At 32.8% G+C, this 26766-nt stretch overlaps 1 long non-coding RNA gene across 2 annotated transcripts; it reads left to right on the top strand.

Moving 5' to 3' along the window:
• On the top strand, positions 1–21385 carry LOC132714544 (uncharacterized). Of its 2 annotated transcripts, none has more exons than XR_009623570.1 (4): positions 1–158; positions 16794–17118; positions 20459–20614; positions 20946–21385. It is a non-coding gene; the product is annotated as an uncharacterized LOC132714544 (long non-coding RNA). The 2 variants fall into 2 exon arrangements; XR_009623569.1 differs by having other exon boundaries at positions 20456–20614.
• Positions 21386–26766: the final 5381 nt, after the last annotated feature.

Genomic DNA, 26766 nt, shown 5'->3' with positions numbered 1-26766 from the left:
GGCTGCGAATATTAATAGCCTCGAAACTTATGACTCATACTATTTGCTGACTGGATTGTTTTTAATTGTTTTATATTAACATTTGGAATGTAAACATTTTAAAGATGAACCGTGTGTACAATTTCCATGGATTAAACAGTTAAAGAAGACACTTTTCCGTAAGTATTAAATTTTAATTTTATAATTATCTAGCATGCATTTTTTATTTAGCTGATTTGAATTGTATTTTGTTATCTTTTTCAAGTTTTTTCATAGAAAAACTGATGTCGTATTTTTGTTTGCTTGTTTGTTACTAACAGTTACATATATCATTGGGATATTCGATGACATTTTTTTCCGGTCACTTTAGGTTTCCAAAGTTAAACTTTTGAAGTTAAGTGTAGACGCACAAATTCAGTCACAAGCGTGAACATGTGTTCGTTACTATTTTATGGAGGGTGTTTAGTGGATGACAACATGGAGCTTAATATATAATTATATTATTTTATATCCGAGTTTACGGTATGTCTTAATACCGGATATGAGTCATATCCGCATATCAAATACCGGATATGACTTATATTTTACAAAGTAATTATTTTTTGTTACTTTTTTCTTGATACGATGTTTTATAATAATAACATGATTTTACATGCAAAATATCGTTAAATTTGGTCCATAAATAAAAAAGTAATAAGTTATATTCGTTGCGTTTTCTTAAAAGGCATATCCGTTGCGGACTGAAGATACCGAATATGACTTATATTTTATAAATTGATTATTTTTTATGAATTTCTTTCGACACGATGTTTTATAATAATAAAATGATTTTACATGCAAAATATCATTAATTTTTGCGAATAAATAAAAAAGTTATAAGTTATATTCGTTGCGTTTTCTATAAAAGTCATATCCGTGAAAGACAGAAGATACCGAATATGACTTATAGATCATAAAGGTTTTTTCTCCATACGATATTTTTTTCATAATAAAATGAAATAATATGCCAAAAAATGGTTCAATTTGATACATTTATAAAAATGTTACATGTTTTATTCGTTGCATGTTCTAAATAAAAGTCATATCCGTAGTAGAAAGAAGATACCGAATATGACTTTGTAAGTTACATATATTGCACGTTCTGTATAAAAGTCATATCCGTGGTGGACTGAAGATACCGACTATGACTTTTATTTTATAAATTTAATTTTTGTTTTATGATGTTTTCTTGATACGTTGTATGTGACGATACAATGATTTTACATGCAAAATATCGTTAAATTTGGTCCATAAATAAACAAGTTATAAGTTATATTCGAATTACGTTCTATTAAAGTCATATCCGTGGCGGACAGGAGATACCAAATATGACTTATATTTTATAAATTGGTTATTTTTTTATTAACTTTTCTCGATATGATGTTTTATTATAATAAAATGATTTTACATGCAAAATATCGTTAAATTTGGTCCATAAATAAAAAAGTTATAAGTTATATTCGAATTACGTTCTATGAAAGTCATATCCGTGGCGGACAGGAGATACCGAATATGACTTATATTTTATAAATTGATTATTTTATTATGAATTTTTCTCGATGCGATGTTTTATAATAATGAAATGTTTTTACATGCAAATATCGTTAAATTTGGTCGATAAATAAAAAAGTTATAAGTTATATTCGTTGCGTTTTCTATAAAAGGCATATCCGTTTCGGGACAGAAGATACCGAATATGACTTATATTTTATAAATTGTTTATTTTTTTATGATTTTTTTTCGACACGATGTTTTATAATAATAAATGATTTTACATGCAAAATATCGTTATTTTTTGTCAATAAATAAAAAAAAGTTATAAGTTATATTCGTTGCGTTTTCTAATAAAGTCATATCCGTGAAAGACAGAAAGAATACCGAATATGACTTATAAAAAAAATCAAAAAAAAGGAAATGGTTTTTCCCTTTTTTTTTTCCATACAAATATTTTTTCAAAATAAAAATAATAAAAAAAAAATATCCCAAAAAAAATTTTTTCCCAAATTTGAAAAAAAAAATAAAAAAAAATTTACATGTTAAAAAATTCTTTTAGTTCTAAAAAAGAAACGAGGGAAAAGAAGAAAAAACCGAAAAATAAATTTTTAAAAATTACTTTATATTCCGCCCCTGAAATAGAAAGCCCAAAAAAATTTCCCCGGGCGGTGGACTAAAAAAAAACCAAAACTTTTAAAACTTTTATTTTAAAATAAAAAAAAATTTTTTTAAAAAAAAATTTTTTTTTTTAAATTGTTTTGTTTTTGAAAAAAAAAAGGTTTTGTATTGTGAGGGGATAAAAAAAAAAATGATTTTACATGCAAAAATATCGTTAAATTTGGTCCATAAATAAACAAGTTATAAGTTATATTCGAATTACGTTCAGATACCAAATATGACTTTTATTTTATAAATTGATGTTTTTTTTTTATTAACTTTTCTCGATATGATGTTTTATTATAATAAAATGATTTTTCATGCACAATATCGTTAAATTTGGTCCATAAATAAAAAGTTATATGTTATATTCGAATTACGTTCTATGAAAGTCATATCCGTGGCGGACAGGAGATACCGAATATGACTTATATTTTATAAATTGATTTTTTATTATGAATTTTTCTCCGATACGATGTTTTTATAATAATAAAATGATTTTTACATGCAAATATCGTTAAATTTGGTCGATAAATAAAAAAGTTATAAGTTATATTCGTTGCGTTTTCTATAAAAGACATATCCGTTGCGGGACAGAAGATACCGAATATGACTTATATTTTATTAATTGATTATTTTTTATGATTTTTTTTCAATGCGATGTTTTATAATAATAAAATGAGTTTACATGCAAAATATCGTTAATTTTTGTCAATAAATAAAAAAGTTATAAGTTATATTCGTTGCGTTTTCTATAAAAGTCATATCCGTGAAAGACAGAAAATACCGAATATGACTTAAAGATCATAAAGGTTTTTTTCTCCATACTATATTTTTTTCATAATAAAATGAAATAATATGCCAAAAATGGTTCAATTTGATACATAAATAAAAATGTTACATGTTATAGTCGTTGCATGTTCTAAATAAAAGTCATGGTATTCACCGTTGTACAGCGTTCACCGGAAATAGCCCCTCAAAACAACGAAAACGAAAGTAAAAATGTTTATGTCGGGTTCACTTATTTCTCAATCATAACTTAATCGATTTTTCCAAATTAAACGGTTTGTGAAGCTAAATATCTGGTCTAACAGTCTGAGAGCACTGTTTAATTATTTTTTGTGTGTTTTAATTGAGGGGCTTTTTCCGATTAACGCTATAAAACAGTGAGAACACTTCTGATGTACAGTTTTCATTCAGACCTGGCTATGAAAATGTTGGATTTTTTTCGACAGACAAATATCAAAAGCATGTATACTTCTGCATCGTGCCTACCTATAATAAAGTACAGGAGGAAAGTTGTTGCTCTCATATCTATAGGGAGAAGTCTCTTTTCCTTATCTAAATCAAGACGCCATTTTTTTGTGCCTCACGGTTGTGGAATTCTGTTTTGCCTTGACTTAGAACAAAATGCAATTTCTACCGATATTCTATCGATTTTTATCTGTTTCATGGTATTTTTGTTATCTGACACCTGTGTTGTAACTCGCGATCTGATTGGATGAGCGGATTTAATTTGACAATAATTAAAATAGTTGTACAAATATTGTACGTTGCGTGCTATGTGCGTGAGTCGCAAAACTAATAATTCTTATTAACTGGGAAACTTGAAACAAAACGGGGAGGGGATAAAATGAACATTGATGACAGCGTTTTTTTTAACTCTTTCTTGAAATGACTGTGTAGAATGTTTCATTTTGATTGGCGATTTTTTCAATGAGGTGACTGTTTGAGAAACAAATATATTGTGCATCTCCTTTATAAGCGTTGCAAAAGTTGCAAAAGTTATAAAGGCTTATAACGTCTGATACTCTTTTAAAATTTCGATTTTTAGTTATCATTATTTTCATGCTGAAGGCTCTAATATCACAGCCGTATACCCACATCTTTGCATGGATGCTCTAATTGCAAAGTTTTACCATTTAATCGAGCCGGTGCTAGGGTATATAGACAGTAGCTTAACTATCTTTGATGAAACCGTATCTAGTTTACTGTAATGTATATATTCAGTAAGGTTGTGTATTTTTCCATTCTATTGCAATATCCCGACATGGTTCACAATCCATTTGTTACCAACGTACATACGCTTAACCACGCACTATAGCAGACGATTTAACTACGACGTATTGATCATGATATCACGTGACCTTTATTTTCCAAAATATCATTGAATTAATTGAATAAGTTTTTCGCTTTGTAAGTATTTATTGAAAAATATAGGGGAATATAAAATGGACATTAAATGAAGAACGTATTTGAACTTCTTCGCATTTTGATAATTTCTTTGATTTATTAATCTATGTTTCCATTTGTTTATTGTCATTTATTTATTTATCAGACGCGTATTAACATGAAGTTTGCCGTATTGGTGTTAATTTTCTATTATATATCATAAATTTGTTTCTTATACACATGAACTCGCAAATAACGTTGTATATAGCAGTGTTACATGTACGCCGCATACAGCTTTCAAAAAAAATGTAAATCTTCGAAGAGATTTAATGATGATATGGTGGTGATGATGATGATGATAATGATTTAAATAATGATGATGCTTTTGATGATGATGATGATGATGATGATGTTGATTATACATGCCGTTGATAATAACGGCGCAACAAAGCATTTTGCGATTGAAAACAACTTACTTTCTTCTAAATTAATTTGATATTTCATAATGATGTTTTTGTAGCCATTTAAATATAAATAGATTATATATGTGATATTAATTACAACAAATACGAAGAATAGACCAAAAAAGCAAACTATAAACTTTGAGATGTTACTATTGGTAACAGTTAAACATATAAATGCATGGGAGTTAGAACATGTAAATGCATGGGAGTTAGACCACTATTTCTTCATTTTATTGTACAGCTACTATAGTTAAAGAAAACAAAATAATTATTATTTATAAAATCGTATAATTTGGCAGAAATCGTTCAATGAATAAATGAATGAATGAATGAATAAATGAATGAACTATTGGACCTGCAAAAATGTTTACTCTAAAATTTTCTTTAGTACATTCAATGTTAAGAATATTGTAACAAAACTGATAATTTGAGCGATAAAACAATGTTATATTATTAGTTTTGTGCATTTTAAATGTAAAGTTATGACAAAGAAATTTGAAGAAAAACAAAACAATTACACAATTTATACTTTTGATCATTTGAAGTATCAAATTATATTCAAATGATACATGTGTCTGACAGCAAGCGTCATACGTTAAATCAAGTGTTTTTTTCTCAATAGCTAATGGAAAAAAGATCGCATACCAGTTGTTTATAAAACCGATTGATTTAATATTCAACCTTGTGATTACGCTCTTTGAATAGATTTAACAAGCCAATTCCTCGTTCAATGACTTTATATTTGCTTATGCATTCATACATAATTTCTATAATTAGAAATTAGACCATGGGTTGTTCAATTTTCATTGGCTATCAATTTAGAGGTGTCATCGATAAGGATTTTTGTATCGATATATCGGTAATGAATTATCGGCGATACAGCGATATATCGATTGCCAGGCTTAATTTTAGCTCTTAAGTCTTTTCAAGGACACTGACAAAGCAGTTATATTTAGACAGATGCAAAAAAGATAAACTATGAAAACTGAACAATTTGTTTCTTTTTTTATCATATAGCTATTATAAATGAAAAGTAATGACTAGTAAATACAAGCAATTATCATAGTATTGCAAGCAATCCATAAGTCCCCTACCGGTTAGAACACCCCAGCAACATTCTGAAGGGCCATTCCACTTATGTTTCTAATTTGTTGAAAAAGTTCTTTAAAAAAAATGATCACAGGAAACAGTTTTTTTATGTACAGACAGACAGACGGACTGAAGGACACTCTCGTAAAGTTATTTCTTTAAACATCCCTGTAATCAAAATATAACATTTTTAAAAGAAACAATCTTAAAAAGGAGATAACTCTTGAAATAAAGACGCAAGACGTCATACATGATGTGAGTGTAACAAAGAACAATTAGTAATGCAGGTGTTGATAATGAATGTTTTTTTTTTAATTTGAAGTAAAAGAAAGTGAAAAGAATGAATGAGAGAATGAATGAGAAAAATTCAAAGTTTAAGGAGGAGATAATTCTGAAAATATGGATGCTAAATTTATAAACCTTGTCATATTATTATGATGTGGGAGTTTGAAGAAAATCCTATAATGATTGAAAAAGTTGGAGTAAAAATTACCAATTTCTCTAAAAGAGTCTTAAGTTCAAAAGGGGCATAATTCTGGAAATAGTCTTGCTAGAGTATTGAACTTTTTCACAAATGTTTAGTGATAATAAGAAATATAGATATGAAGTTTAAAGTAGATACATTAAAAAAAAAGAAGTTATTAAAAAAACAATATTTTTTTCATGAAAATTCTAAGTTCAAGGGAGGAAATTCTGATAAATTTTATGCTAGAGTTGAAAACCTTGTTACATATGATGTGGTTGATGACTAGAAACTTATATTTAAAGTTTGAAGAAAATACCTTAAGAAATAAAGAACTTATAGTGAAAAACGTTAAAACTAGAATCAGAAATCTTGAAATTCAATCTATTTGTTGCCATAGCAACCAGAATTTTTAACATTGGAAGAAACAAAAGGAATGTGCATAATCTCCAGACTACCATCTACTCATATTTCAAGTTTCATAAAAATATTTTCAGTACTTAAATATGCGTTATCTCTGGATCCAGGTTATGTGTAAAATTTGCCATATTTTCAGTCTATTTGTTGCCATAGCAACCAGAATTTTCAACATAGGAAGAAAATAAAAAGATATGCATAATCTTCATACTGCCATCTATCGATATATGAAGTTTCATAAAAATATTTTCAGTACTTTTTGACTTATCACTGGATCCAGGTTATGTGTAAAATTTGCCATATTTTCAGTCTATTTGTTGCCATAGCAACCAGAATTTTCAACATAGGAAGAAAAGAAAAAGACGTTCATAATCTCCATACTGCCATCTATCCATATATCAAGTTTCATAAAAATATTTTCAGTCTTTTTTGCGTTATCGCGGGATCCAGTTTTGTGGACGGACGGACAGACGGACGGACGTTCTCACAGGACAGTAATTATGTGGCTACTCTATTGTTCTCTCTATTGTTCTTTTTAGCCACACAAAAGAAAATAGCCACATAAAAGCATTACGGAATGAATAACATCAAAGAGAAAGAACAGTTACCTATTGTCCCTCTAGCCACATAATTACTCTCCTGTGAGTGCGGACAGATAGACGGACAGACGGACGGAGGGTAAACCTAAAGTCCCCTCCGGTAAACCGGTAGGGGACTAATAAAGTTTAAAGCCTTTAGCATTTTACTTTAGTTGTTGTTGTTGCTTTTACGTAGTTAAGTTACTGATCATGCTAAATCCCTTCCTTGCCGTTCCAATTAAGCCGGCTTTAATTGGCAAATTATAGTGTTTAGAGCCTGACTTATAATTAATGTTTAACATTTTGTAATCATAATTTTTATAGAGAAACACTGACAAATTTTTCTTGGCATTTTCCCTTTTTAAAATCTGAATTGAGGGGTCTTGCCATCCACTTAGCAGACTTGCCGGATTACAACGAAATTAGGCAGCATTTGTTAGAGACCCTGGGAGGTAACTTTGGCATTGATTTCCGTTTTCATTTTAGAAAAAAAATTTTTTTCTTGCTTTCATAACTTTATATGTCGCTTTTATTTTGACGTTTCCTACAGTAAACAGATCTATCAGTTCTATTAAACCTGTTCGCTGAAGTCTCTTTAGCTAGAAATATGTGTGCATTCGATATCCGATATTAAAAAATGGAATTGATATTGGATCGGATAATTAAGATCGTTGATACACCGATATCTATTTAATCGATGACACCCCTAGCTATCATGCAAGGTGTATTTTTCAACCGAAGCGCAATATAATTGGGCTGTCAAATTAAGCCATTAAAACTCCATTTACACTGTCCCAGTAATGGCCACAGTATTGCTATTGTGTCTTAAACCGTTGATCCGGAGTGTTCCGTGGTGTTTTTTCTGAAAAATCAAATTGCATTTACACATCTCCGACAAAGCCCAGGCCAGGTGCATTCCTGTTTTTTAGTACCAAATATAACACCGGCTATAAACGGGTAAGTGCTGATGCTAACCCGGTGTATTCCCGGTTGATCACTTGGAGACCCGTCTACACACGGTTTCATCACCGTCCAACCCGACCATCACTGATTTCACCACGGTTGAGCTACGGGTGATGCCGGTATTGTCCCGGGGACGCCCCGGTAATGAGCAGAAGCTTCCCTGTTCAAGTTTATTAAAACTAGAACTCCGCGAGTTGGATGTGTCGCCTTGTATAGTTTAGGAGAAATGGCTAGGACAAAAATGAAATATGAAAATTAAGAAAGGGCAATAACTCAAAAAAACGAGTGCAGAGCAGTTTCTGTGCACTGCACGTTCAATTGTTATCAATAAGATCTATCATCCTATGAAGTTTCAAGTCCATAGCTTTTATAATTTATGAAAAATGGTCTGGACAAAAAAAAGTATGAAAATTAATAAAGGGTAATAACTCAAAAGAAAGAAGTGCAGTGTACCTGTTTTTGTACACTGCACTTTTTCTTAATGAGATCTATCATCCTATGAAGTTTCAAGTCAATAGCTTTTATACTTTAGGAGAAATGGCCTGGACAAAAATAAAGTATGAACATTAACAAAGGGCAATAACTCAAAAAATAAGAAATGCAGAGTACCGGTTCTTAGGCACTGCACTTCAGGTCATTATAAGAAGCATGTATACCAAGTTTGAAGTCAATCCGACTTATAATGACTGACTTGTGTTCCTGACAAGCTTATGGAGACGCCGACACGGACGCCGACAACGACAAAAATAACCCCTAAATGTTGCCTTTTTCAAGGCGACACAATAAAACTGCTTGACAACATTTACATCAGTCATTTGGTAAAAAGAGGGAGGGCTGCAATAGAAAGGAAAGGGGAAGAAAGTTGGGAAAACTGTGCATACAATGCCTACAGAGGTTGGGGGCAGTCAAGAAAGCTCGCCTCAGAAGAAATAGAAATGAATGGCAATTCTTGGTTTTCACTTAACAAAGTTATCCAAAGTGGCACTTCAAGTTCTTTAAATTGCCTGTTATCACCATGAGGTCGTGATGCCACAGTCTATCACCAAAGCTTATTTTATTAATAATCTGAATATCAAAAAAAAAAAAACAAGAACCGGTTTATGCTCCCCGAGAAGGTTCTGGACACAGGAAAGTATAAAAAAAATGAACAAAGGGCAAAAACTCCAAAATTAGGCAAGGCGGAGTTATGTTTTTTGCACTGCACTTTTATTCAATGAGATATATCTATCTATAAGTTTCCTGATGATATCAGAGTTATGTCCCGGGTAAAATTCAAAGTGTAAAAAATGAACAAAGGGCAATAACTCCAAAATTAGACCAGGCTTTGTTTAGGTTCTTTAAGCATTGCAGTTCTATCCAATTATATCTAGCTACCTCTTATACTTTTAGAGTTATGTCCCGGACAAAGTTCAAAGTGTAAAAATAAACAAAGAGGAATAATTCAAAAATTAGGCAAGGCAGAGTTACGGTTCTTGTGCACTGCACACCTACTCAATGAGATCTATCTACCTACAAAGTTTCATGTTGATACCTATTATAGTTTTAGAGTTAAGTCCGGAACAAAGTTCAAAGTGTAAAATAAACAAAGAGGGATAATTCAAAAATGAGGCAAGGCAGATTTACGATTCTTGTGCACTGCACACCTACTCAATGAGATCTATCTTCCTACAAAGTTTCATGTTGATACCTCTTATACTTTTAGAGTTATGTCCCGGACAAAGTTCAAAGTGTAAAAATAAACAAAGGGGAATAATTCAAAAATTAGGCAAGGCAGAGTTACGGTTCTTGTGCACTGCACACCTACTCAATGAGATCTATCTACCTACAAAGTTTCAAGTTGACACCTCTTGTTGTTTCAAAGTTATGTCCCGGACAAGAAAAGGCGACGGACGGACAGAAAGACGGAAGGACGGACGGACAAGGCGGCGACTATATGCTCCTCCGAAATTTTTCGGGGAGCATAAAAATTATTATTGGATGAATCCTGTTGCAGGAAACCTTTAGGTATGGACTAATTGAAATCAACTCTAAAGTATATTATACAGCCAGTCACACAAAATTAATTATAATATCCATTATTCCATTCTCTTTATAATAAAAAAATAATAAGAAAGTTTCTGTATAGCCTGATAAGCACACTGCCAATAACCTAATTATTTATAAACAGCTAGAATTGTCTGTCTGAGATAGACAGACAAGGACAAACAATTTGGTAAACATTAGTTGCTTCCCCTTAAATTTGAGACACATTTTAACCCAAGGGCTTTTATTGGAACAAACTTGGTAATCACCCATAAGAAGATGTTTCATGCTAAACATCTAAGCTCTAGCTCATTGGATTTCTTAAAAAGATTTTTTAAGTTTTTACTATACACATATAGTTTATAAATGACACCCCTGGGGCGGGGCCAGTTTTGATCCAAGGGCTTTCATTTGAACAAACTTTGTAGACACTTACTAGAAGATGTTTCATGATTAATATCTAAACTCTAGCTATTTGGGTTTTTTCAAAGAAGATTTTTAAGTTTTTGCTATATGCATATATGGAAAATCAATGACCCCCTGGGACGGGGCCAATTTTGACCCCGGGGCTTTTATTTGAACAAACTTGGTAGACACACATTAGAAGATGTTCATAGTAAATATCTTAGCTCTAGCTCAAAGAAGATTTTTTAAGTTTTTACTATATGCATATAGGGAAAATCAATGACCCCCTGGGGCGGGCCAATTTTTACCCCGGGGATTTTATTTGAACAAACTTGGTAGACACTCATTAGAAGATGTTTCATGCTAAATATCTTAGCTCTAGTTCTTTGGGTTCTTTAAAAGAAGATTTTTTAAAGTTTTTACTAGATGCATATAGGGAAAATCAATGGCCCCCTGGGGCGGGCCAATTTTGACCCTGGGGCTTTTATTTGAACAAACTTGGTAGACACTCTTTAGAAGATGTTTCATGCTAAATATCTTAGCTCTAGTTTTTTGGGTTCTTTAAAAGAAGATTTTTTAAGTTTTTACTATATGCATATGGGGAAAATCAATGACCCCCTGGGGCGGGGCCAATTTTGACCCTGGGGCTTTTATTTGAACAAACTTGGTGGACACTCACTAGAAGATGTTTCATGCCAAATATCTAAGCTCTAGCTCTTACGGTTTTTAAAAGAAGATATTTAAAGTTTTTTCTTTCGGTTGCCATGGCAACCAGAGTTCTGCATGGAAATAAATTCTTTGAGGTGACCACGAAAGGAACATTCCTGTGAAGTTTGGATGAAATTGGCTTAGTGGTTAATGAGGAGATGTCATTTAAAGTAAAAGTTTACGGACGGACGACGGCCGGACGCCGGACGAAAAGCGATCACAAAAGCTCACCCTATCACTTTGTGACAGGTGAGCTAAAAATCTTCTAATGAGTGTCTACAAAGTTTGTTCAAATAATAGCCTTGGGGGTCAAAACTGGCCCCGGCCCCCAGGGGTGTCATTGTTTTAACTTTATGTGTATAGTAAAAACTTAAAAAATCTTCTTTTAAAAAACCCAATGAGCTAGAGCTTAGATGTTTAGCATGAAACATCTTATGGGTGTCTACCAAGTTTTTTCAAATAAAAGCCCTTGGGTTAAAATTGGCCCTGCCGAGGGGGAGGGGATGGAGGTCATTGTTTGTGGAGTTCAATATGGCATGGGTGTCACAGTATTAACTGTTCAATGATTAGGGAAAGGGGTATTGAAGTAATCTGATAGCTCAGTGGGTAGAGCTTCGGAATGGTATTCAAAGTGTCCATGCAAGCCTCCAAGGTTTGAGCCCCAGTCAGGCTGCACAGTTACTTTCGGGAACCAACATAGGGCCAACACTGTATAAACAGACATCTCACTATGTCAGTTCATCAATTATTTAAGGAGATATTACCTATGTTCATGTATAGCGCGGATCGCATATTTAGAAAATGTTTATGCGGTTGAGCTGCAGTATGGTATTCAAAGTGTTCTGGGTTCATACGGTAGTGCTGTTGAGGCATGATATTCTGAGGGTCTTTGTTTTGAGTCTCAGTCAGGCTTACACTGTGATTAATAAGTATTTCCAGCTAATTATTTGCTTTGTGAAATATTTAATTATTGTCTATAAGACATTGTAGCAGTACTAAATTTGACAGCTTTTGAATAAGGGGGAGGGGGGGGGGGGGGTGAGTTTGCCTAGAAAGTTGTGTGGACCTAGGCAGGTGCCCTCAATTAATTGCCTCCTCACCAGTGTGTATTTTTAGGATAGCCTGTAAGGATTAATCATTAAGATTATTATAATACCACAGGGGTATTTTCCTCTACTTGGTGTAATCAGAAACTATATACAGTTCTCCTCTGTAACATTTAATACAACAATGTAAAATTTACTTGGAGTTTCATTTTATCACCTATTCCACAGGGGACTGTGATGATATAAAACGATGGTATAAAAGACCTATTCACATTGTAGTGATTCAGGGCAACAGATAAGGTGCCTATTTGGGTGTTTACGCAATTAATTTTATAAAATACGCAATTGATTTTTTAAGAATGCGTATCAAAACCCATTTGAAAAAAAATACGCAATTGTCTTAAAGACCCTTGCGTATTGTCATTTTCATCACCGCAAAATTAATCTATCGTACGCTCGTAGTTTTGGACAAATTATTTCCATATGCATGCTATCCGAATATTCCCGAATCAATGCTAACTAATCAACGGTCTCCGGTCTTCGACGGTCCCCGGTCTCCAAAAACCGACTAAGTCATATCAATAAAGCTTGACACCGTCGATTTGTCTACTCAGGTCGATGGTCTTTACAGACCGGCAGAAACCTTTGATTTTGCGGAGACCGTCAATAAGAAGGTCCCACCTGTATTGATCAACAGAAGTTTTGAAAGCAATATGGCGTCGTGCAAAAGGGAAAATGATTTGAAACAAAACAATCGTAAATAATAAAAAAATCAGTCAGAAAACGAACTTGTTAAAAATATTATGAAATATAACATGAGCATTTTATATAAAAAAAACAATTGTAAAAAATTCTAGTAAATTGTTAATCCTATTTTCTTTTTAAAACAGTTTAAACTTCATTGATATTGAAACCATCATTCATATTTTCATAATTGAATACCCAATTGATCTTGAAATCATAGGGTATGGAGTTTTGATATACCCAATTAAATGAAGCCAATACCCAATTCCAAAGGAAATAATGGAGTAATACCCAATTCTCTTTTAAAGCTTACATGTATCTGTTGCTCTTGTGATTGTACATATTCAAGGACAAATTTCAATAAAGCAGGGATATATGTCATGGTTCCAAACTGTCCACTATTTAGGGAGGTGATGTGTAAGCAGCCTGATAGTTCAGTTGGTTGAGCTGCAGAATAGTTTCCGAGGGTCCGGGTCGAGTCTCGGTAAGGCAGCATATTTTTAAAACTTGTGACAAGTGCATTGACTTAAAAAATGTTATATCAGGGATGCTTTCTTTGGATGTTATATGTCCTTATGGTGTCCTTGGTCTCATATATTTCCCCTAAAGACTAACTCAAATATTTGTTGACAAATAAGCATACCAAGGAATGCAAAAGAAAGTTGTCGGATTTATTGAAAAGAAACATAAAATAATGTAACAAACCTGAAATGATTTGGAACATTTGTCCTTATGACTTACATGGCCGTAATGATATAAAAACAGGTCTTTGTCAAAATTAAAGGTTACAACCATTAATATACATTAGTTAATTTTGATTTTCAAAGCATTTTACAAGCTGAAGTCGATCAATTATTTAACAATGGTTAACTATTTAAATACAATATCTCAGTTGTTAATTTAAATTGAAATAAATACCCGATTTCAAGTGAAAAGAATCTGATATAAAACATATATGTGAAAAATGTTTTATTTTGACCGTAGGCGATAATTACAAATAAATCAAAACATAACTAACACTGGGCTTTACTAAATATATATGAATGTCAACTTTAAATAGACGATGCCTTTTACATGTGTATCTTTATATAAAGATACTTATGTGCTGAAATCAAATTGTTAACAAAAAGTTCTGTTAAACTTGAAAATGTGAAGAAATGTCCAATGTACAGTGCACAAGTCGCAATGATCATCAGGATTTGAATTGAGCAAAACAAAAACATGCTCAAATTTAAAACACTATAATATAGACTACGACCGTACTTCCTTCCGACATTTTTGTCCGGAGCATATCTCAAAAAGTATTTGAGATATCAACATGAAACCTCATAGGTGGATAGATCTCATTGAGGAGGAGGGCAGTGTACAAAATGATAACTCTACCCTGCACAATTTTTGAGTTATTGTCCTTTGTTATTTTTCAAAATTAATTTTTGTCCAGAGCATAACTCAAAAGGCCTTTGACATGTCAACATGAAACTTCATAGGTGCATAGATCTCACTCAGGAGGTGTGCAGTGCACACGAATGATAACTCTACCTTTCATATTTTTTGAGTTATTGCCCTTTGTTATTTTTCATACATAATTTTTCACCTTAGTGGAGCATGACTCAAAGTGTTTGAGATGTCAACATGAAATGTCATAGGTGAATAGAATTTATTGAGGAGGAATTCTGTGCACAAGAATGATAACTCTTCCCTATACAATTTTTAAGTTATTGCCCTTTGTCCTTTTCATACTATTTTGCTCGGAGCTTATCTCAAAAAGTATTTGAGGTATCAACTTGGAATTTCATAGGTTGATGGATCTCATTGAAGAGGAGTGCAGTGCACAAGAATAATAACTCTACCCTGCATAATTTTTGAGTTATTGCCCTTTGTGCAGTGCACAAAATTAGGTGGATAGATCTTAATGAGAAGGAATGCTGTGCACAAGAATGATAACTCTTTGCTATATAATGTTTGAGCTATTGCCCTTTGTTATTTTCCATATCATTTTGTCCGGAGCTTATCTCAAAACGTATTAGAGGTATAATCTTGAAACCTTATAGGTGGGTGGAATTCATTAAGGAGAACTGCATTGTACAAGAATGATAACTCTACCCTGCATAATTTTTTAGTTATTCTCCTTTGTTATTTTTCAAAATTAATTTTTGTCCAGAGCATAACTCAAAAGGCCTTTGAGATATCAACATAAAACTTCATAAATGCAAAGATCTCACTCAAGAGGTGTGCAGTGCACAATATTGGTAATTCTACCTTTCATTATTTTTGAGTTATTGCCCTTTGTTATTTTTCATACTTTATTTTTCACCCAAGTGGAGCATAACTCAAAAGGCCCTTGACTTGTCAACATGAAACTTCATAGGTGCATAGATCTGACTCAGGAAGTGGGCAGTGCACATATATGATAACTCTACCTTTCATAATTTTTGAGTTATTGCCCATTGTTCTTTTTCATACTTAATTTTTCACCTGAGTGGAGTATAACTCAAAATTGTTTGAGATGTCAACATGAAATGTCAAAAGTTGATAGATCTTATTGAGGAGAAATAATTTAAATATATAAATTTGAGTTATTTTCTTTTGTTCTTTTTCAAACTATTTTGTCTGGAGCTTATCTCAAAAAGTATTTGAGGTATGAACTTGAAACTTCATAGGTGGATAGAATTTACTGAGGAGGTGTGCATCACACAATAATGATAATCTACCCTGCATTATTTTTCAGTTTTTGTCCTTTGTTGTTTTCAACTAGCAGAGTTCACATATGTTTCAAATCTGTAATCACTTCAGCCATCAGTTTTCATTACCAAAAGACCTCTTAAAATGGAATTATTCTGCTCTACTACATATACATTCTTCCAATGAGCAAACACATTCGGCGGGGGATGACCATGTTGATATGGCTCTTGTAAACTATTATCTTCAAAAATATTAATATATGTACTAATCGGATACAACGCGTTTGTCGTTAATTGTCGTAAGCGTCATATTTAAACTTAGTCATCATTACCACTATGTCATTCCATTTCAGTCTTTACAATCTAGACTAAAGCGTCTAAATAATACAAACGGAATCAAACGTTTATTGTGCAACACAATAAGATTAAATAGTAACTATAAGACACTTACTCGTTTAAGGCTTTTGCAACATGCCTACATTTATATTATATTCAGTCAACTTATAACCAAATGTATTGTAGTTGATTTAGATCATAACCGTGTAATTTTTTTTAAAAAATGCAACATTTTCATTAAGCATATCTCTAAGAAATACGAATGTGTAATTAACGGTAATACATTACTTGTAGTTGCGCAAACAATATGACTATTTAAATGTTTGGCATTTAGATGTTTTTCATATACAGTATAATATTTTAAAGGCATATAACGAATTGATTGTTTGGGAATGATGTAGCTTTCCGATTAAATGTTTTTCTTGTCGGTTTTTTAATACACCATTAGCAATTAGTACCGCATTTAGTCAACTAATCACTACTTCATTATACTCAATAGTAAAAAAGAATAATTGTAAAACGCCTGATTTTTTCAGACAAAAATGAGACGTTCAGCTCGAAAGAGGAATCCGCCTGCCAGACTTGAAGACCATGGCGAGCCGCCGCCACAAAAAAGTAAGCCACAAAAGAAATCACAAACCCCGACAGCTCATAAAGTACCTATAACGCCTAGGGGACCTACACAGCAACATGGGTTAAATTCTTCGGCTACATTATCGCCTTATTCACATACGTCCACGTCAAGGGCACCTACACTACCAGCAAGGGCAAGTACATCATCGCCTATAACAGCTATATCACAACAAGCGGACATGGCGCAGCAGTGTTTGGAGAAAGACATCAAGTTGGCAAATCGACAAGGTAAAAAACTAACAGTTATTTGTGTCTAAATTATGCTCGGGAAGTGCGTCCCTGAAAATTTAAATAAAAAAGGAATACACAAAGTCAATTTGTGGACATGGCCACCGTGTTGACTAGTTTTACCAAAGGCGTCATTCCACATAACGAAAGAGGGGCACACATTGTCATAAAGGGAGAGAGTAAAAAGGTAATTAACCCATCAAATACAAAGAAAAACGAAACTGTTGAAGAACTGTCGCTCAGCACACAAAACCACTTACAACTTGGGCCGGCGCACACTAGCTATTTCAGGTCGGGTAAAATATTATGATTTCAATTATCAAATAAAAATAACATTCTTACCTGGTCTGCAATTGATTCCAATCTTTACAATGCATAATTATATAATCACAGTAAACATAGTAACATACTATTTGCATTTTAATTCAATGGCATGATACACACAGTAGTCAGAAATGAGTAGTTCAATCTTACAGACGGAATCGCGTATCAAAATTAACAAATATAAAGAGCTGTAAAGTCTAAATTTGATATCATATAAAGTCACAAATGACTTGTGTTAAAAATGCCAAAACACTAAGTTTGATTACCGAAAAGGCCAAGATGTTCTTTTAGTTCAATATTTGTCTGATTTACTAATTTTAGTCACAAGACCTTGCCACAATTATAACATAATTAGAGTCTGATTCCGTTATCTTTGAAAAAAAAAAGATGCTGCTAAAATTACTAATGAAAAAAGAACTTGCAGCTGTAGTAAGACAATCACAAGGATGCTGCAAACTAAATTCATTTTTTAAAAAATGATAGACAGGATTTCGAAGAACCCCTTACCTTTCCCTACACTTACTAGTATAATTCATACTGAACATTTGGTTCGGATAAGCTTAGAAATTTTGTGCATGTGTGCAATACAATAGAGGATTTATTCACCCTTCTTTGCATTAATTTCTTCATAAGCAGGAGGACACATTTACAGCCCTCGTCATACAGGGTTAGGATTTAACTTCTGCAGGTGATGATGCACAAAAACCTGTGTTAGAGTCATTCTTAGATAGAAGTATTCGACTAATTAGGTGATTCTACGATATGTTGTTTTTCGCATAACGAAAGGTTTCGTATTGATTTTTACGCACTTGTGTGTTAAGACAACTAGGGGCCTTCTTTGCAATCAGTAGTTTTGCATGGTGTCAGAATCACGCACATCAGAGCTATTGGTAGGACATCATAGAGTGCTCGACTGTTCTTAGTGCTTGATAATTAAACAAGAACCCCCCCCCCCAAAAAAAAAAAAAAAAAAAAAAAAAATCTGTATATCTAAAAGGGCCATATTTCTGTCAAAATCGGTGATAGGGTTATTGGTCTATGACAGTGACCTCTTATGCTCACACATGAGTGTATTAGTGTATTAGGTTTTAACCTATTCCATTATGTTATTATTTAACAACCTTGAATGCAAAACAATAGCCAAACTGTAAAGCTGACGCCATTTGTGTACAATATGGTCCCGTTTCTTCGAAACATCAGATAAATAATGTGCCCGCATGGTTTTATCCATAAATGCAATTTTTTTCTGTGTGAATGAAACTTGTGTGTGCATATTTATGCAAGAAATAACAGTTTATTACTGTGTTATATGCATGATGAGTATTGATCATAAGAATTACTTTTATCTTGGAAATTTGTCAAAACATACGTCATTTAATGGCGGCCATGTTGGATTTTGAAGCCATATTGAATTTTCTTCCGATGCTATTACAGCACATTCCAAGTCATTATTATAATCGACCTACAATGTCAATTATATCATTTTAATGCCATAAATAAACCCCCTTTTGTCATGTCCCATGTATATTGTACATTTTGGCGGCCATCTTGGATTTTTGAGGCAATTTTGGATTTTTAAACAGTGGATCCCAGGCTGAAATGAATTGAAATACTATTTCTTGCCACCATGCCAAGTTTCATGCTTTTCCCCGGTGCACAATTATTTCACTGATTTCTTGGACTAGTAAGAAAAATGTTATGTACACAACTTGAAAAAGCGTTTCCTTTAATAATATACGCTGTGCAATTGAATATTATACACTAGGGAAAAAATGATCTTTTATAATTATCTTTAAAAGATTTAATACTAATTTTCCAAGACGAGTAAACAATACCACGACTAGTTATAAAAATGTGTAACGAAGTTGTCCTATAATTCCAACAATCGTGTCCGCATTGGCTATATCATGGTCATAAGTGTCCAAAAAAACGGGTCAAAACGTTTCTTACTATATGGCATTGGTCCGAAGTATTCGGAGTGAAAAAATTTTAATTTAAAACTGTTTTATTTAACATAAAAAAAAGCAGTAACTTAAGATTAAAAACTAAAAGACCAATACCTTTTTGGGCTGAAAGGAAATTTTTTTTTAATTTTTAGGGGGGGGGGAAAACCAAAATTTTTTATTTTTTTAAGAAAAACGTTTGGGGTTTGGAAAAACATAAAATTTTTAAATCAGGCGGCAAAACTAGCTCAATCCTTTGGCCCCTTTTTTCGCCTAGACCAAACCCACGCCTCCCACTAAAGGCCCCCCAACGCCTCCCACCCTAAATTTTCCATTTCCACCCCAAGTTGATAGGCACAGCAGGTTTTTGGAAAAGACATTTCCATTGGGAAAAGAAAAAAGGGAAGAAACAACCAATACTTAAATTTAAAGTTATGCTTAGGAGGTGTTTCCCGAAAAATGGGAAAAAAATTCTTGTTTTTTGTCATTGGTCACATTTGGTTAGAAAATAAAAAATTACCCACATTTCACGACAAATTTGGCAATACATGTGTTTAAAAGGTTTAAAAGGAAAAAGGAGGGTTTAATAACAAATTTTAACCCCCATAAAATACAAAAAAACGAACCATTTTTGGGAAAAATCAACCCCAATTTTTAGTTTTGGGACCCTATTTTTTTCGCTTAACCTATAAAAAATTTTGGGGTGCGAGTTTGGCGCCCAATTTCTTTTTTAGCATGCAAAAAATATACTACAAATTTTAATTGTCATTTTGACATTAAAAATAATTTTCACATTCCCCTCATGTTGTTTAAAATTATATTAATCTGTGGCAAAGGGAAAACGCAAAATTTTAAAGGTTTCAGGTCCGTTTCCCGCAGCAAAAGTACAATTACATAAATAAGGAGAAGCCTGGATAAAATATTTTCAAGATAAGAATATATTTTGTAGCGTAACTCGAATCATCTTTAAAGGGATAGATAATCAATACACTTTAATCTTGTCAAAGCAAACCATACTGCATAATATGTAGATTATTAAATGAATGATACATAATCAATCTGTATTTAAGAAGAACTGGAGATGACACAGTCTTTCTGATATTGAGATTTGCCGAAAAGCCATTATTAAGAATTTCGTCGCACTCAAGAAGTATTTGCATCCTGATCCTATAATTGATTGTGATACAGGCTTTGAATTACTCAACGTCGCAGACAGAAGGAATATCCAGGTACGATATAAAGTAGTTTAGAGGCAGTGCAATTTAGATTACTTTATTCAACTGTCAGTATTTGATGACATGTGTGACATTTAGGCATTTTTTAAATTTTAATTGCTGATTGTAATATAATTCCTGAGAAATAATCATTTCATGCTTAGAACTTACATTTGAAATATTCTTTAACAATATGTCATTATTTCTGATAAATTATTTCAAAAAGAGAACTTGGTAAGCAAATGAAACAAAAATTAAACGCTTACCGAACGTATTAAAACTGTTATCAACAAGTTGATATAGAGGTAAAAAATATGAATCTTATTCATAAAATACAATGTTACAGGGTAAGGATCCAACTGATAAGAATGAAACGATATTGAGAAAAGTAATATCCAAAGGTGCTAAAGGTTACACAGATTTTAAGGATCGTCTTAAAAAGACTTTGCAGACTGAATTATTAGAGCTGATCGTTTGTGCAGAGAATGGCCAGGACACAAAAGAGATTGAGAGTCGGCTTGAGAAAACTGCATTGTTATGTCCAGAGTATATCAAACAAAGAGGTGGTAAGTAAATTATGTTACGTTTGCGTGAGCACTGTGTTCAGTGGTAAGGATTTGTGACTGCAAGCATGTCGATTGTTCCAGCATTGTCTGTTAACAAAATTTTCACCTGACTCAAATAATCAATAAATATCAACTTTTACAGAAATGATTTAAAGTGAGCCTTCTACAATATTTTTCCCTTATTGGTTTATGTTTGATAGTAAGTAGGCCATGTTTAGTTTAAGATAAAAACTTACCTTTACAAACCTTCTATTAAGAAATGATATCGGTTTGAGCGGGTATTTATCGGCTTTTAACACCGGTGCGTAGGAAGGCAGAATAGGTGAAAATCACAAACGATATTCTTTTAAAACAAGGTTGTAATGTGCATAAGAAGTAGTTTCATTGATTTTTTTTATAAAGTTTCTTTGTGTGTCAAGGTGAATGAGAAAAATGGTTAGGCAGAGGAAAGGGAAATCCCAACCCTCGAGTAATCGGTTCCGTCGGGAACTTGCCAAAGCTCGTTCTTGAAAGAACCGATCACCCTCTGGTTGAAATTTTCCTATCCTCTTTTAAACTTAATGATAGATTCCATTATTCTAAAGATTCTGTCAGCAAGTGAGATACAATAGCCTAAATAGCTTTGAAAATAAGGCGTGACATAAGACAGGGGACTTAACTAGTACGATGTAATTAAATTAATATATTAATGAGTTATCTCGTTTTTCTGTGACCAAAACACTTTTTGCATTTTTGTGCAAAATGAAATTCATGACAATGTTGTTGTATGCATTATTTTCACAGATGACGTTGTAAATTGTGCTGAAACAGCAATTTTATTTACATTTTAGTTCTATTTAAGATTTTTTTTCAGTAATATGGGCATGATTATTAATGAGCAAAACCGAAATTATGGTATTTCAGCTGCGCCGTTTTATCAACGCTCTATGACACGTCGCAGACTAATATTCGTCGCAGACCGGTACGGACCGTTTTTGTTAATGTACATGTCGAAGCTCTACGACACGCAAAGGGCAGTCGGGCGATGTTTCTGTGACGTCAATCGCTGTTTACATATACATTTGTATACATGCTCAGCACATTATTTTTTATGAAATAACTTTTTCAGAAATAAAACAGATATTTCTTTTGTTTTTTACTTGTTTTTTAATGCCAAACGCTATTTTGGGGACTCTAGACATGCCCTCTAAGTATCAGAAAGAAAAAGAGTCCGCAAATGTTATACCCCATAAAATGACTAAAATATCGTATATGTGAAGCAAATATTTCACTTGTAGGCCTGAAAGTTTACAAGAATGTTGGTCAGCATGTGTACTTATGCACCTTGGGCTTTGCTTATGGATTTATTCAGTATTTTAAAGTTCTTAGTAAAATTTTTTTAGTTTCCAAAAAAATATTTGACTATAGAGTCATAAGATTGACAGAACAGTGGCGCGGTGGGGGCACCCGTGTCCTATTGGCACATTTCTAGTTTATTTTCAATTGTGAAAAATCATTATAATTTTACTAGATTTGACATAAATTAAGATACTTTTTTGAGGAACACCCATATGGTATAAAATAGGTAGAGAACGTCGGAAGGTTACCATTGATATGACACTGAAAAAACAATTTTAAAGGGGAAATAAAAACAGTCAATAGAATATATTAAAAAAGATCAACGAAGACAAGGCGAGAGTAACAATCAGTTATCATGGATGAAAAAAGCACTAATATATAAGTTGTCAAATTTAATTATTAACTGCACAATTTGCATGGGTGTAATTAATTATGCATTTTAATTCTTTTAAAAAACAATCTAGTATCTGAACTGCAATGCCGGGGGGTTGGGGATTATTTGAAAATAATAAATAAATAGTAGTATTACATGAGCGTGTTACGTCTCAATTAAGAAAGCAGTGCGCATTCCTTTACTGTCATTAATATACCGTCACGAAAATATGACATTACGGCAATTCATTATTTCCATAATTAACAACAGTAACATATTGTATTTCTTCCAAACAACGAGAAAGAAAGATACCTAGTTACGAAATTGTCTGTTTTTGTCTTGTGTCTACTGTATTCCTCGGAAAATACTATCAAAAAGATGATTATGAATGTACTCGAATGTACTCGAATCTTCTCGAAAACCATACTTAGTTTTTAATTATTTTTTATTTATATTTAGTTACTACTGAAACAATCATTAACCTTAACTATCGGTTTGCTTCTGTTAATTTTTAGCTCCGACTATTCGATAAGAATAAATAGAGCTATTTTTAGTCACCCGAGCGTCGGGCGTCGGCGTCAGTGTCGGCGTTTGGCGTCTGCGGTCGGCGTAACCACTTATGCTTAAAGTTTTTTAATGTTAATAGTTCAAATATGTTCAAAGTCCATTGACATATGGCTTTGAAACTTTGCACACTTGTTCACCATCATTACCCTAACCTGTATACAAGAGGAGGTAACTGCATCAAGCATTTTGACAGAATTATCCCCTTTTTCGACTTAGAATTTACGTTAAAGTTTTTTTTAATAGTTCAAATATTTTCAAAGTCCATTGACATATGGCTTTGAAACTTTGCACACTTGTTCACCATCATTACCCCAACCTGTAGACAGGAGGAGTAACTGTATCAAGCATTTTGACAGAATTATGCCCCTTTTTCGACTTAGAATTTACGTAAAGTTTTTGTAATTAGTTCAAATATTTTCAAAGTCCATTGAACATATTGGCTTTGAAACTTTGCACACTTGTTTCACCATCATTACCCCAAACTGTATACAGGAGGAGGTAACTGTATCAAGCATTTTTTACAGAATAATGCCCCTTTTTCGACTTATAATTTACGTTAAATTTTTGCAATAGTTCAAATATTTTCAAAGTCCATTGACATATGGCTTTGAAACTTTGCACACTTGTTCACCATCATTACCCCAACATGTAGCAGGAAGAGGTAAGTGTATCAAGCATTTTTGATGTAGAATTATGCCCCTTTTTCGACTTAGAATTTACGTTAAAGTCATGTAATAGTTCAAATATTTTTTCAAAGTCCATTGACATATGGTCTTTGAAACTTTTGCACACTTGTTCACCATCATTACCCCAACCTTTAGACAGGATGGTTGGTAACTGTATCAAGCATTTGACAGAATTATGCCTTTTTTCGACTTAGAATTTACGTTTAAAGTTTTTTGTAATAGTTCAAATATTTTCAAAGTCCATTGACGATATGGCTTTTGAAACATGCACACTTGTTCACCATCATACCCCCAACCTGTAGACGAGGAGTAATTGTATCAAAGCATTTTTTTTTTTTAACTATCAAGAACTAAGAATAGTCGAGCGTTGCTGTCCTACCACAGCTCTTGTTTGGAATTAAATTCGGTTAGAATTTTTTTAGTTATTTGTATGAAAGTTCAAATAACTACTTTGTGAAATTTTGCTACAAAATTTGTTTTAAAATTTCACATTGGACCAAAAAACTATCTTCTTGATGATTAGGGCATCTGGACAAGGCTCTAAAAACATTTTAAACGTTAAAAACCCCGTTGTTTGGGCTCTGCTCATGGAATAGGGTGCGATTTAGAGTGCCGTAAAAGTAGCTGTTTTCACTTTATGGACCCACTAAAAAGTATTTTTGTATCTAATATAATTTTAATTTTCAAAAATCTCCATTGTCTACGTAAAAGTTTTTTTTTTCCTTTTTTTGCCTCTCCATGTTGTTAATTTGCTTTCTTCTGTCACTTTGATTAGCTGTAGTCTAAGCGAGCACTGAATGCGGTTCTCCCGTGTTATCTCTCGACAAAGACTGCGAAACCGTCGCAAAACGTCAGCGACACGTTTCAATAAAACGGTTTGTACGACGTTGTCGCAGAATGCGACCCACCGACAAAAATAGAGAATAATAGTTATGGTGCCGTGGATGGAGAAAAGTTGATCTGACGAGGCGAAGGAATTTTATTGGGTGAATCGAAGTCGAACCCAATTTAAATTCCGGAGCAGAGGCCAGATAAACTTTCTCCCATTCACGGCACCAATCTATTATTATCTTATTAATCCTGTCACCGTTTTTTTAAAGACTTTTATTAGGCAAAACTACCTTTAATCACACTATCGGAAATGTTTAGTATATAAACAAAGAAGGCCCGAAGCGTTTCATTATTCTACAACAATGCACTCGCCCGTTTCCTTATTATCCTCCCTGTAATTTTCCACATTTGAGGGCGCCCATTTTGTTTGAAAATGTGATGAAAAAAAAAACAATTTTTTTGTCGAATTTTTGTTGTGGAAAACTAATTCTGGAATGTAATAAAATGGTCTAATAAGAAAAAATGACATCAAAACAGCAGTATCTTATTATACAGACGTTTAAAGTAATTGTTAACGAGGACGTACAATGTAAAACGCCAAAACAGCAACGTGCAAACACAATAAATCAAGGGTTACGCTATTTTAAAATGTCGCAAACGAGTTAAGTTTTACATTTATTACACTTGAATAAAGTTTTATTTCCCGCTTGTTAAAATATAGAGTGAAATAAAATAAACAAACAAAGTTTTATCAAACGTTTCCAAAATTCGTTATTCTACACACAGAAGATTTAACGAACAGTTTTTATATTTTTTCTTGAAAAAGTAGGTCCGGCAAACATGCATACCACGTGATCAAGTGCCGGTTGATCCAGTTAAAAATATACGGCACCTTGTTACGGGCCCGAAATTGATACATGTGACAGGAGTAAAATGTTGAAGACTACGAATTTGATGTAAAGGGGGCCCAATAAATGGCGGTTCCGTCACGAAACATTATACACTTTTTTATGTAATTTTATTAAAATTCCCTCACTGTCATGCTTACCAAAAAAATAACTTTGGGCATTATGCTCCGTTAGCGGTGCTCTTGTAACTTTTTACAAAGACGGTGAATTTACTTGTTTACGGGAAACCTGCAGGAACCGATGCAGGATTAAATGTGTTTTTTTTCCCAACTATTAATCTATAACTCAAGATTTTGGAAAAGAATTATTTAAAATATTTTTGTATTGACTTTAAAAAATTTTTAGTTTGGCACGCAAAATCGGATACTGGTAAAATAAGGATAAACTGAAAATTAAAAAGCATTTTCACGTGTTTCTGACTTTTTTACATTTGAAAATTTTACCTCAATTTTTAATTTTGTTATAAAATTATTTTTAGTTTTGTGTTATGAAACTTTTTCCCAACAAAATTAAATTTGAAGGTATATTTGCTTAATAGATTTTCCACTGGTTTTACAACTTTCTAAATGTCAGGTTCGCGATCGTTTAGGCGGAAATTCTCAAACAACCTTTATTTCTTGCATTTTATGCAATCTTGGCCACAAAGGGTGTCAAGCACCTTTTGTGCTTTTGTTAAAAGCTATTTTTTTACATGCTTTTCGGTTTGTTTATGAATTATAACAGTTGATATAAAAACCGATAATTTTCACTTTTCAAACGTGAAATTATCAATTTTGATAATTCCTGGTTTTGAATTTTCGTTGAAATACCAGCGTGCACACGTTCGTAAAATGAGTTGTATAATTTTTTTGGCGCGCTTTTAATACGAGTTTTAGGTTTAATCTTTTTAAAAACGTTT

This window comes from Ruditapes philippinarum, unplaced genomic scaffold (assembly GCF_026571515.1).
Source record: "Ruditapes philippinarum isolate M1 unplaced genomic scaffold, ASM2657151v2 ctg8457_1_1_1_1, whole genome shotgun sequence".
NCBI lineage: Eukaryota > Metazoa > Mollusca > Bivalvia > Venerida > Veneridae > Ruditapes > Ruditapes philippinarum.
This window is presented reverse-complemented; position numbering and strand designations above follow the sequence as displayed.